This window comes from Schistocerca cancellata, chromosome 7 (genome assembly GCF_023864275.1).
Source record: "Schistocerca cancellata isolate TAMUIC-IGC-003103 chromosome 7, iqSchCanc2.1, whole genome shotgun sequence".
Lineage (NCBI taxonomy): Eukaryota > Metazoa > Arthropoda > Insecta > Orthoptera > Acrididae > Schistocerca > Schistocerca cancellata.
In genome coordinates, this window is record NC_064632.1 from 206,348,638 (window position 1) to 206,363,632 (window position 14,995).

A 14,995-nucleotide genomic window follows, 5' to 3' on the forward strand; every position below is an offset into this window, starting at 1 on the left:
CACTTCAAAACAGCAGGGAACCTCCACCTTGCTGCACTCGCTGGACAGTGTGTCTAAGGCGTTCAGGCCGACCGGGTTGCATCCGAACACGTCTCCGACGATTGTCTGGTTAGAGGGATATGCGACACTCATCGATGAAGAGGACATGATGTCAATTCCGAGCGATCCATTACGCATGATGTTGGGTCCATCTGTACCTCGCTACGTGGTGTCATGGTTGCCAAGGTGGACCTCGCCTTGGATGTCGGGAGTGAAGTTCCGCATCATGTAACCTATTGCACACAGTTTGAGTCGTCACACGACTTCTAGTGGCTGCACGAAAAGCATTATACAACTAGGCGACGTTCCTGTCAGAGTTCCTCCGAGTCATAATCGGTAGAAAGCGGTCATCCGGTCATCCTTTGCAGTAGTAGCCCTTGGGCGGCCTGAGCGAGGCATGTCATCAACAGTTCCTGTCTCTCTGTATCTCCATATCCGAACAACATCCCTTTGGTTCTCTCGTACAGGCGGACACTTCCTTTGTTGAGAGCCATTCCTGGCACAAAATAACAACGTGGACGCTATCAAAGCGCGGTATTGACCATCTAGGCAGAGTTGAACTCTAGACAACGCGAGCCATGTACCTCCTTGTAGTGGAATGACTGGAATTAACTGGCTGTCGGACCCCCTCCGTCTAATAGGCGCTGCTCATGCATGGTTGTTTACATCTTTGGACTGGTTTAATAATATCTCTGAATAGTCTAAGGGACTGTGTCTGTCAAAAAATACCCACAGTCAACGTCTATCTTTAGGAGTTCTGAGAACTAACCAAAATTGGCGTATTTTGGGGACTGAGGATCCGCATTTCGCGTTCGAGAAGTCTCTTCACCCTCAGTGGGTGACTGTGTGGTATGCAATGTCCAGGCACAGTATAATCGCTGTGATATTCCTTGATGGCACGGTAACTACCGAACGATACATGAAGATTTTGGAAGATGATATCATCCCCATTGTACAATGTGACTCTGATTTCGACAAGATTTGCTCCAAGCAAGACGGAGCTCCACGCCATAAAAGCTGGAGAATGTTTGATGTCCCAGAGAATGCAAAACTCTTTTTGATGTGTGTAGTACAATCGCGGTTGAGCACCGTGTAATTTGTAGGTGCAAGACACATGATGTGTCCCACATTTCTAAGGACCCCATGTAGAATAGTGGCTCAAGCTCCGAAGGCAATGAATCGTCCAGTCATGACCAAAGCTCCTGCCTTCCACACACTCGCAATTCTTATGCTCTCCACTGTAAAACTGGGTTACTGCCATTCCAAATTTTGCTTGCCGACCTCAGATCCAAGTTGCTTAATGGTCTGCTACAATAACTCATCTTTTTACATACGTATAAGGGTTGGGCAAAAGTTTGAAAACATCGTGAGAAATGCATGGTTGGACATAAATGCAGATGTCAGCCAAATCAGCATGTGGCACCACAGTGTTTGAACACTAACGGCACCTGGATAATGTCCTCAATACATTGCAAGTGTCAGTCATATTCGAAACAGTGTTCCGTGTACTTGTGAGAGCGTTATGTCGGAGATATGTGAATTCGAACGTGGGAAAATTGTTGGTATTCGTATGGTGGATGTTACTTTAACGGAGAAGTGTTTAGTGTTTCAAGAGGTACCGTACCGATAATGTAAGCCGCATACAAATAAAGGTGAACAGAGATCATCAGCAAAGCCACAACCCCGATGGAAGTGTTTGTTGAGTGATAGTGACGGACGATCATTCAAGAGGATTAAGAGGGGTAGGTAAGAGGAGGACCGTTGAAAAAGTCACTGTAGATCTGACCGTCGCACTCGTGAAACATGCCAGCATCAAAACAATACTAAGGGACCTGTGGAAGCAAGGGTGTGTTGGAATTCCATGAGTGATGCAAATGGCGGAAACAGGAGAACGCGGTGCCAAATGGAGGAATGGAAGAAAGTCATTTGGTGAAATAAGTCTTCCTTCGTGTTGGTTCCTAACTGTGGTCGAGCTTACCTTCCAAGAGTGAATGTTTTCGGGTTTCTGGTGATGATTTGGACGTCCATATCATCCATATCGGCTTGGGACAAGGAATGAAAGAGGAGAAAGACTAACTGAGTTCTGGAACAAGTTTCAGCTAGTAATAGCGAATACCCTGTTCAAGAATCACAAGAGGAGGAGGTATACTTGGAAAACGCCGGGAGATACGGGAAGATTTTAATTAGATTACATCATGGTCAGGCAGAGATTCCGAAATCAGATACTGGATTGTAAGGCGTACACAGGAGCAGATATAGACTCAGATCACAATATAGTAGTGATGAAGAGTAGGCTGAAGTTCAAGACATTAGCCAGGAAGAATCAATACGCAAAGAAGTGTGATACGGAAGTACTAAGGAATGACGAGATATGTTTGAAGTTCTCTAACGCTATAGATAAAGCAATAAGGAATAGCGCAGTAGGCAGTACAGTTGAAGAGGAATGGACATCTCTAAAAAGGGCCATCACAGAAGTTGGGAAGGAAAACATAGGTACAAAGAAGGTAGCTGCGAAGAAACCATGGGTAACAGAAGAAATACTTCAGTTGATGGATGAAAGGAGGAAGTACAAACATGTTCCGGGAAAATCAGGAATACAGAAATACAAGTCGCTGAGGAATGAAATAAATAGGAACTGCAGGGAAGCTAAGACGAAATGGCTGCAGGAAAAATGTGAAGACATCGAGAAAAATATGATTGTCGGAAGGACAGACTTAGCATACAGGAAAGTCAAAACAACCTTTGGTGACATTAAAAGCAACGGTGGTAACATTAAGAGTGCAACGGGAATTCCACTGTTAAATGCAGAGGAGAGAGCAGATAGGTGGAAAGAATACATTGAAAGCCTCTATGAGGAAGAAGATTTGTCTCATGTGATAGAAGAAGAAACAGGAGTCGATTTAGAAGAGATAGGGGATCCAGTATTAGAATCGGAATTTAAAAGAGCTTTGGAGGACTTACGGTCAAATAAGGCAGAAGGGATAGATAACATTCCATCAGAATTTCTAAAATCATTGGGAGGTAGTGGCAACAAAACGACTATTCACGTTGGTGTGAAGAATATATGAGTCTGGCGATATACCTTCTGACTTTCGGAAAAGCATCATCCACACAATTCCGAAGACGGCAAGATCTGACAAGTGCGAGAATTATCGCACAATCAGCTTAACAGCTCATGCATCGAAGTTGCTTACAAGAATAATATACAGAAGGATGGAAAAGAAAATTGGGAATGCGCTAGGTGACGATCAGTTTGGCTTTAGGAAAAGTAAAGGGACGAGAGAGGCAATTCTGACGTTACGGCTACTAATTGAAGCAAGGCTAAAGAAAAATCAAGACACTTTCATAGGATTTGTCGAACTGGAGAAAGCGGTCGACAATATAATATGGCGCAAGCTGTTCGAGATTCTGAAAAAAGTAGGGGTAAGCTATAGGGAGAGACGGGTCATGTACAAAATGTACAACAACCAAGAGGGAATAATAAGAGTGGACGATCAAGAACGAAGTGCTCGTATTAAGAAGGGTGTAAGACAAGGCTGTAGCCTTTCGCCCCTACTCTTCAATCTGTACATCGAGGAAGCAATGATGGAAATAAAAGAAAGGTTCAGGAGTGGAATTAAAATACAAGGTGAAAGGATATCAATGATTCGATTCGTTGATGACATTGATATCCTGAGTGAAAGTGAAGAAGAATTAAATGATCTGCTGAACGGAATGAACAGTCTAATGAGTACACAGTATGGTTTGGGAGCACATCGGAGAAAGACGAAGGTAATGAGAAGTTGTAGAAATGAGAACAGCGAGAAACTTAACATCAGGATTGTTGGTCACGAAGTCAAAGAAGTTAAGGAATTCTGCTACCTACGCAGTAAAATATCCAATGACGGACGGAGCAAGGAGGACATCAAAAGCAGACTCGCTATGGCAAAAAAGGCATTTCTGGCCAAGAGAAGTTTACTCATATCAAATACCGGCCTTAATTTGAGGAAGAAATTTCTGAGGATGTACGTCTGGAGTACAGCATTGTATGGTAGTGAAACATGGACTGTGGGAAAACCGGAACAGAAGAGAATCGAAGCATTTGAGATGTGGTGCTATAGACGAATGTTGAAAATTAGGTGGACTGATAAAGTAAGGAATGAGGAGGTTCTACGTAGAATCGGAGAGGAAAGGAATATTTGGAAAACACTGATAAGGAGAAGGGACAGGATGATAGGACATCTGCTAAGACATGAGGGAATGACTTGCATGGTACTAGAGGGAGCTGTAGAGGGCAAAGCTGTAGAGGAAGACAGAGATTCGAATACGTCAAGCAAATAATTGAGGACGTAGGTTGCAAGTGCTACTCTGAGATGAAGAGGTTAGCACAGGAAAGGAATTTGTGGCGGGCCGCATCAAACCAGTCTGTAGACTGATGACAAAGAAAATAAAATCATGGTATTCCGTGAGCTCCAAGGTCATTTTGTATGGTGGCTTTACTGCTAAGGATTACGTGAATATTTTCGCCGACCATTTCCACCTCATCGTACAATGTTTGTTATAGGGATAATGTTTTGTAAGACGACACGACACTCGTTCACACACGTCGTATTGTCCAGAACTGGTTTTTTGAACATGGAAATGAATATTCGCATTTCCTCTGGTCACCGAAGTCGCCATAATACTATTCAGCCTCTTGATCTGCCTTGGACAGGAGATCGTGTGATCACTATCCACATCCATCTCTGTTAACGGAACTAGCCATTATTTCGCAGAATGTATGGTATGAGAACCTGTATTTCACCATTACGACACCACTGGAAACTGTTTTGAATACCCTTTCCCGTTAGGCATGACAACGTGTGGTGTATGTGATGTTACCATATTCTGTGCACCACTCTTACGTTCTCAGTGCACGCTCCGCAGTACAATTTCGTTTCCGGCTAGGCTCGGACACGGCAGTCGTTTACAGGCGACGTTCCTACAAGGCGACAAGTATTATACTACATGAAATAAAGTCGTCATAACTTATGAACGGTTTGCATTAGGACGTTCAAACTGCATGGTTGACCGCGGGCCACGATGAGAATTAGAATGCGCATGAGCACGCATCTTGTTGTGGTCGGCCATTTGCAAGTCAAAATGTCATGGTACAGGGTACCTGAGCGTATAGGGCATCTTAAGTCCTACTATAAGAGCAATAACAACCCAACTGCGGGTCAAAGGAAGTTTGCGACAGAGTTCAAGCTGAAGACAACCGGTCCAAATGTGGTAACAATCAAGAATTTGATTCAAAAGTTCGAGAGAACGGGTAGTGCTCGTGACTATAGTGTTGACAATATTGGTCGTCCAAAAAGGGTGATAACGCCGGAAAACATAGAGAAGGCACGCGTTGTGTTTCAAGCAAGCCCCAGTAACTTCACATCAGGTGAGAAGGAAGTGGCAGACCCTGCGATAAATCGTTGAAGAGCTGCATCTCTTGCCATAGAAAATTAAACCCATTAGCCATTATGCCCCAGGGCCATGGAACAGCGGTTGTGTTTCGCCAACACTGTTATCCACAGACTTAAAGAACAGGACTTTGATGTGAATATGGTGTGGTTTAGCAACGAAGCCCACTTTCATTTGGATGGGTTCGTCAGTGACCCAAAATTAGCGCATTTGGGGGACTGAGAATCCGCATTTCGCGATCGAGAGGTCTCCTCACCCTCAGTGGGTGACTGTGTGGTATGCAATGTCCAGTCACGGTATAATCGCTGTGGTATTCCTTGATGGCACAGTAACTACGGAAAGGCACGTGAAGATTTTAGAAGATGATATCATCCCCATAATACAATGTTACCCTGATTTCGACAAGATTTGCTTCATGCAAGACGGAGCTCCACCCCATCGAAGCAGGAGAATGTTTGATGTCCTGAAGGAGCACTTTGGAAACCGCATTCTGGCTCTGGGGTTCCCAGAGGCCACTGGAAATGGCCTCGATTGGCCGCCATATTCACCGGATCTGAACGTATGCGACTTCTTTTTGTGGGGCTACATTAAAGACAAGGTGTACAACAATAACCCCAACACCTTTGCTTAGCTGAAAACAGCCATTCAGACCAACGACAGCATCTCCGTCCCGACACTTCAGCGGGTTAAGCAGAATTTCGCTATTCGTCTGCGGCACATCATCGCCAATGATAACATGTCATAACCTAAATTTGAATATCTGTAGCGACGTTTACATGTTGAACAATTTGTGTGCTCGCCGTAGTTTGTAACTAATATACGTTTCTTCCATATACGTAGTTCTATAACTGTCACACGCTACATGCCGGCACGCACTACCAATTCACTGTGGATGGACCGGTACCTTCTTCCTTCCTGACTGTAGACTCAGATTCAGATTTGAAACTTATGCGGAACGGGAGCAAAGCGGACTTACCGACAGGTCCAGAAGGCATGGAGTACCATTCAGAGCCAAGCAACACGACGTGAGAAAAGTCATCTTTAATTGACCTTAACTGACAGAGGCAGGAGTCGACGATCACGTCTCGTCAATGACAGTTGAATACAATTTATTGCCTTCTACAGCTGGTTTCAAACGCGATAGGAAGTGGTGCTGTCATTGAATAAATCTCCGTCTCAACCAGCTTCTCATCGACGATTAAGAAGGAAATAGCATGCAATGGACAGTCGGAGTCTGGTACCTGGAAAAATAGTCCAAGCATTATGAAGAAGTGGGGGGACAATGCGCTCTGTCACTCTGAAAAAATGTAAAAACAAACAAAAATTTAATTCTTCTGGGGATATTTTACTTGTAAGGCGAAAATGATTGTAACATTCATGTCCATTTTGTCCAACTACCTAGAATATGAACAAATGATTTTGTACGAGGTTCAGAAGTCGAAATGTCAAAGATTATCGAAGCTCGGGCCTTTTAGAATCAGTTTTCAAACCTCCCCCTCTCCACCGCCCGCTCCTGCTGACGCACTCCGTGCTTGGCACATCATTTTCCTACGCAATACTGATGATAAGAATCAGTGAAATATTTCCCCAGCATTTTTTTTTTCTGAAAATATGAGTTGTCGGTATAAACCTCCATCAAGCGCATCACTGTAAAATGTTAACTGTGTTCGCTCCATTCTTATTAATGAAATGAGTTATTTTGGCTCCAGAAGGTCTTAGAAATTTTATTAAATTCATAAAAAAATGACAGGAAGTTGTTTTTTTCTCCTTTAAAGTTATTTTCATAAAATAGGAACTCAAATAGTCGGTTGAAAGAAAGCGCCCAACAAAACTGCCGGTTCTTCGAAGCGAGATTTTAACCCTTACAATTAATGAAACCGTGAAAATAATTTGATTTCATGGTTGTGTTGTTTTGGCCTTCAGTCCTGAGACTGGTTTGATGCAGCCCTCCATGCTACTCTATCCTGTGCAAGCTTCTTCATCCCCAGTACCTACTGCAACCTACATCCTTTTGAATCTGCTTTGTGTATTCATCTCTTGGTCTCCCTATACGATTATTACCCTCCACGCTGCCCTCCAATACTAAATTGGTGATCCCTTGATGCCTCAGAACATGTCCTACCAATCGATCCCTTCTTCTAGTCAAGTTGGGCCATAAACTCCTCTTCTCCCCAATCCTATTCAATACCTGCTCATTAGTTATGCGATCTACCCATCTAATCTTCAGCATTCTTCTGTAGCACCACATTTCAAAAGCTTCTAATCTCTTCTTGTCTAAACTATTTATCGTCCATGTTTCACTTCCATACATGGCTACACTCCATACAGATACTTTCAGAAACGACTTCCTGACACATAAATCTATTCTCGATGTTAACAAATTTCTCTTCTTCAAATACGCTTTCCTTGCCATTGCCAGTCTACATTTTATATCCTCTCTACTTCGAGCATCATCAGTTGTTTTGCTCCCCAAATAGTAAAACTCCTTTACTACTGTAAGTGTCTCATTTCCTAATCTAATAGCCTCAGCATCACCCGACTTAATTCGACTACATTCCATTATACTCGTTTTGCTTTTGTTCATGTTCATCTTACATCCTCCTTTCAAGACACTGTCCATTCCGTTCAACTGCTCTTCCAAGTCCTTTGCTGTCTGACAGAATCACAATGTCATTGGCGAATCTCAAAGTTTTTATTTCTTCTCCATAGATCTTAATACCTACGAATTTTTGTTTTATTTTCTTTATTGCTTGCTCAATATACACACTGAATGACATCGGGGATAGGCTACAACCCTGTCCTACTCCCTTCCCAACCACTGCTTCCCTTTCATGTCCCTCAACTCTTATAACTGCCATCTGGTTTCTATACAAATTGTAAATAGCCTTCCGCTCCCTGTGTTTTACACGTGCCACCTTCAGAATTTGAAAGAGAGTATTCCAGTCAACATTGTGAAAAGCTTTCTCTAAGTCTACCAATGCTAGAAACGTAGGTTTGCCTTTCCTTAATCTAGCGTCTAAGGTGGGTCTTCTTTCTTGTAAGATAAGTCGTAGGGTCAGTATTGCCTCACGTGTTCCAATATTTCTACGGGTCCAAACTGATCTTCCCCGAGGTCGGCTTCTACTAGTTTTTCCATTCGTTTGTAAAGAATTCGCGTTAGTATTTTGCAGCCGTGACTTATTAAACTGATAGTTCGATAATATTACACATCTGTCAACACCTGCTTTCTTTGGGATTGGAATTATTATATTCTTCCTGATGTCAGAGCGTAATTTCGCCTGTCTCATACGTCTTGCTCACCAGATGGAAGGGTTTTGTCAGGACTGGCTCTCTCAAGGCCGTCAGTAGTTCTAATGGAATGTTATCTACTCCCGGGGCCTTGTTTCGACTCAGGTCTTACAGTGCTCTGTCAAACTCTTCACGCAGTATCATATCTCCCATTTAATCTTCATCTACATTCTCTACCATTTCCATAATATTGTTCTCAAGTACATCGCCCTTGTATAGGCCTTCTATATACTCCTTCCACCTTTCTGCTTTCCCTTCTTTGCTTAGAACTGGGTTTTCAGCTGAGCTTTTGATATTCATACAAGTGGTTCTCTTTTCTCCAAAGGTCTCTTTAATTTTACTGTAGGCAGTATCTATCTTACCCCTAGTGAGATGAGCCTCTACGTCCTTACATTTGTCCTCTAGCCATCCCTGCTTAGCCATTTTGCACTTCCCGTCGATCTCATCTTTGAGACATTTGTATTCCTTTTTGCCTGCTTCATTTACTGCATTTTTATTTTTTTCTCCTTTCATCAATTAAATTCAATATTTCTTCTGTTACCCAAGGATTTCTATTAGCCCTTGTCTTTTTACCTACTTGATCCTCTGCTGCCTTAACTACATTATCCCTCAAAGCTACCCATTCTTCATCTACTGTATTTATTTCCCCTATTCCTGTCAATTGTTCCCTTATACTCTCCTTGAAACTCTGTACAACCCCTGGTTCCTTCAGTTTATATAAGTCCCATCTCCTTAAATTCCCACCTTTTTGCAGTTTCTTCAGTTTTAATCTACAGTTCATAAACATAAGATTGTGGTCAGTGTCCACATCTGCCCCTGGAAATGTCTTGCAATATTAAACCTGGTTCCTAAAACTCTGTCTTACCATTATATAATCTATCTGAAATCTTTTTAGTATCTCCAGGGTTCTTCCATGTATACAACCTTCTTTTATGATTCTTGAAACAAGTTGTGATTAAGTTGTGCTCTGTGCAAAATTCTACCAGGCGGCTTCCTCTCTCATTTCTTACCTCCTATCCATATTCACATACTACGTTTCCTTCTCTCCCTTTTCCTACTACTGAATTCCAGTCACCCATGACTATTAGATTTTCGTCTCCCTTCACTATCTGAATAATTTCTTTTATTTCTTCAATTTCTTCGTCATCTGCAGAGCTAGTTGGCATATAAACTTGTACTACTGTGGTAGGCGTGGGCTTCGTGTCTATCTTGGCCACAATAATGCGTTCACTATGCTGTTTGTAGTAGCTTACCTGCACTCCTATTTTTTTTATTCATTATTAAACCTACTCCTGCATTACCCCTATCTGACTTTGTATTTATAACCCTGTATTCGCCTGAACAAAAGTCTTGTTCCTCCTGCCACCGAACTTCACTAATTCCCACTATATCTAACTTTAACCTATCCACTTCCCTTTTTAGATTTTCTAACCTACCTGCCCGATTAAGGGATCTGACATTCCACGCTCCGATCCGTAGAACGTCAGTTCTCTTTCTCCTGATAACGACGTCTTCCTGAGTAGTCCCCGCCCGGAGATCCGAATGGGGGACTATTTTAACTCCGGAATATTTTACCCAATAGGACGCCATCATCATTAACCATACAGTAAAGCTGCATGCCCTCGGGAAAAATTACGGCAGTAGTTTCCCCTTGCTTTCAGCCGTTCGCAGTACCAGCACAGCAAGGTTGTTTTGGTTATTGTTACAAGGCCAGATCAGTTGCCCTTGCAACTACTGAAAAGGCTGCTGCCCCTCTTCAGGAACCACACGTTTGTCTGGCCTCTCAACAGATACCCCTCCGTTGAGGTTGCACCTAGGGTACGGCTATCTGTATCGCTGAGGCACGCAAGCCTCCCCACCAACGGCAAGGTCCATGGTTCATGAGCGGGGGGGAGGGGTGATTTCATGGTAGCACAGCATTTTGGGAAGAAAATTCGCCTGAAAAGTTTCTGTATGGCATTCCGATGTTAACGTCAAGCCAATTATTGAGAGCGCCTTTTGTTAAATAGTCGAAATATGTGGGAAAATAATTAATATAGTTTTTAATTTTTCAAATTAGCTGTGAGCGGCTTACCGCAGGCTATACTCACAGTGTATAGCAAGTATAGAGACGTTCATGTCAGGGAGATATAGAGAACTCGATTATAAAAGTTTATTTCGATGTGTCTCGAACATTAGAAAGAAATCAGTACTTATCAGAATGCAATCCACAGATTTCTTTTGAGCGCTACAGCTTCCTTATTTAACATTTTTCGATTGGGGCTGTAGGTTTTTCCTTATTGAAGAAAACCCGTTTCCAGCAGTTTTGTGTATTTTTTGGCCATGTTCGTCGTTTTGGGGCAAGTTTCATTAAGAAAGAACGCCTTATATTTTTCTGCTTTCAGGTAACAGTTTTGGCGAATGTAGTGTTGGGCCATCACAGTACTTTTGGGCTAAAAGGCCATTTCTCTCAGCGGCACCTAACGCTCCATGTTTTAAATTGTTCAAACAACACAAACAGTACAGAAGATGAATGTAGTAGCGACCATATAGCAACTCGTGATGTTCTCTAAATCAACTGATGATCATCTCGTAGATAGTCTAGGACCATTAGAACTGAGTCAACCGTAATAATCAAATGCGGCATCCGGTAGGTGCCTCTATTAGACCTTGTCATTAATATCTAAAGTTGTAAAACCGCAGTAGACTACGATAAGTAAAGGTAGACTACGGACGTTTTCTAGCAGACTTTGCCAGTTAAGATTGTAACCGCTCTACCAGTACGTTAGCTGCATTGCATACTCATCGGGCTTTATATTAGTTCGATCGCTTTCCGTGTGCCATCTGTGTCGTACTACAATCCTCTATGAATAGAAAGCGGTGAACCGTCTGGGAATTGAATGAGGGTATACGAAGGACAGCGTAACCTACGACAAAAAAATAGAAAAAAAATTGTTCAGATGTGTCTGAAAATCTTATGGAACTTTACTGCTAAGGTCATCAGTCACTAGGCTTACACACTACTTAATATAATTATCCTAAGGACAAACACACACACCCATGCCCGAGGGAGGACTCGGACTTCCGCGGGACCAGCCGCACAGTCCATGATTGCAGAGCCTTAGACCGCTCGGCTAATCCCGCGCGGCAGCCTACGACACATAGTTGTTCTACAAAGTTACCATTCGGTCTGTTACTTAAAACAGTATTTATAGCAAAATTCAAGTCGTCAGTGTTTAATTTCGGTTTTATTCGAAAATTGCAGAGTTAAACGTGAACCGGAGGGGTATGATTTGGAAGGGTATGAAATGGAGGGGTATGAATTGGAGGGGTATGCTATAGTAAAAATACAAAAAATACAGATTTATTATATAGCGCTATAAAAACCAATTTCTTTATAAAAAAAAGTGAAAACAAACGAAAAACAAAAATATAGCGCACCTCGTTTCAGTGCTTTGTCAAACTTACAGGAAACACGTTTCTGCTATTCTTATGCAATTTTCGCACTTATCAGTAATAGCAGGAAATTCTTGCCTTTGTTCGTGATGAAGAACTTATATTAAGTACAAAATAACAACAACAATTATATCAATTATATAGATGTTTGTGTTTATACGAGGGTGGAACTTTAGTAGTGGCAACTATTTATTTACAGCTCGCACAAAATATATACGTGTTTCAAAGCCTTAGTCAACATCATCTATTGCCCGACGAATCTGTAGCAGTGCTGAAGCAAATGCCGTGGAGTGTTCCCTTCAGTTTAGGAATCGAGTTGAACTCACGAGAGCTTAAGTCAAGGGAGTGCAGTATGTGGTGTAGCACTTAGCAGCCCCATCAGTCAAACAAATCAGTAACAGCTTTCACAGTACGTGTTTCAGCATTATCCTGCAAAATGATGGTCAGGTGCTGCAGAAAGTGTCATCACTTCTGTCTCTCTGCTGTTCATTTTTGGAACACAACCTACGACCAGCATAGAGACAGAAGTGATGACCCTTTCTGCAATACCTGACCATCATTTTGCAGGACAATGCTCAAACACGTACAGTGCAAGCTGTTGCTGATATGTTTGACTGATGGAGCTGCTAAGTGCTATACCACCTACTGCACTCCCCTGTCTTAAGCCCTCGTCAGTTCAACTCGATTTCTAAACTGAAGGGGACACTCCACGGCATTCGTTTCAGAACTGCTACAAATTCGTCGGGCAATAGACCGCGCCGCTCGAACTGTCAGCACAACTGGCACTGCTAAGAGTATCCTACGACTTCCACATCGCTGGAAACGGGCTATACACAATTCTGATGACTACTTGGAAGGTTAGTAAAACTTTGAAACACATATCTATTTTGTACGAGCTGTAAATAAATAGTTGCCTCTATTAAAGTTCCAAGCCTTGTACATGTAAAATGTAGCTGCATTGAAAGTAATTGCTTTGGTTGGATAAAGGCGCAAAAGTTAAGCAATCAACTAATTTGTGGGGCAAATAAAAGTGGCTTAGAGGAGAGAGGTCCAGAGAGCAAAGAAACACAGCAGAGGAAAGCAAATACTGTACTAACCTGACTACAGCAGATGCTAAAAGTGACCACCATTCATGTCTCGGCAGTTGTGGACCCTGGTCAGAAAGTAGCTGATGGTGAATCGAAGCTGGAATTGCTGCAGTCTCATACGAAATGTTTTGCTGCTGTTTTCGAAGAGTATGAGGTTTTTTTCGATACACCTTAGACTTGAGGGCTCCCCACACAAAGTAATCGTACACTGGCAAAAGAGGTGACCTGGATGGCCAGCTGGGATCATCACCAGACTGGTAACGACTCAGTTAGGCGTAAAGATAGTGTAAATGTGCTCCACGATTCGGCCGGTTGTATAGGCAGTTCTCCATCCTGTTGGAAGTAGCTACACATCCTTTCCTTCTCCGTTAATACTCCCACAAATGGTTTCGCTATGCTGTCAGTGTAACGCTCCGAAGTCAGCGTCTGATAAAAGAAGATGAGACCAGTAATGCGGTGTCCAGTCACTCCATAGCAAACCACAACCTTCTGATCATGCGATAATGTCTCGTGCTGCCGAGTACCTGTGATTCTGCGAATTTGGAGATGAACGGTATTTGCAACATTCATTCTAGGTTTAAACATGCCCCACCGTCGAGTATGTACTCTCGTTGAATAACTTCAACCATTTGAACGAAGTCGCATTGTGGCCATGTGGGAAACTGGATAGACGGGATGTTGCATAAGCTGAGCACAATGTGTCGCTCGTGTATCGTAGCTTTCTGCAGTGGTCTGTGAAACATTCTCACACCCATAGGCCGAATTCTGGACCTCCACAAAGGGCAGACGTACATCAAGATGGACGCTTTGTGTGGACAGAAGAGACCGACCGACTATCATCCAGGGGAGGCATCCGGACACATGTTACACCTTCTGTTGCTAAGGAACATTGGGAATTGTCTGCTTTTGGCAGGACCAAGATCACGAGCACCTCTGGCCACGCTACCGGACACCATTATACCTTCTACTCTGGTGTCGTGAAAAAGTCTTCATTTAAGAGAGTCGGTTCTGTTTATATGTGAGTGGTGGACGTACACGAGTACGGCTAGACCAAGTGGGCGGCTGTTTCGGAGTGCATTTGCCCATGACACACAAGTCCCACAGCAGCCTTCCTGGTGTGAGGAGCCATCAGTTACAACTCGCATTCACATTTGGTGTTTTTGCATAGAAAGTAAACGCTGCCCATTGTTATGTATTGGGTGATTAACGCATTCTTTGAGTGGGACTATTGGTGGCATAGGCAGCGAGAGCAGCAGAATTCTTTATTAGAAATGGGAAAACTCAAACATCCAAGTGGAAGCAAAAGAAACAGTACAATGTAATGCTTCGAAATGCGGACTCTCAGCAGAATTCCAGATTAGAGATGGGCCAACTTAAACATCCAAATGCTTGGTAACAAATGAAACAGTATAATGTAATGATTCGAAACGTGATCTCTCCAATCATATAGACCCAAACATTATATCATCCTGCGGGCCTACTGTATAAATATTGATACATAAACATAAGCCCGCCCGGCTGGCCGAGCGGTTCTATGCGCTACAGTCCGGAACAGTGAGACCGGTACGGTCGCAGTTTCGAATCCTGCCTCGGGCATGGATGTGTGTGATGTCCTTAGGTTAGTTAGGTTTAAGTATTTCTAAGTTATAGGGGACTGATGACCTCAGAAGTTAAGTCCCATAGGGCTCAGAGCCATTTGAACCATTTGATAAACA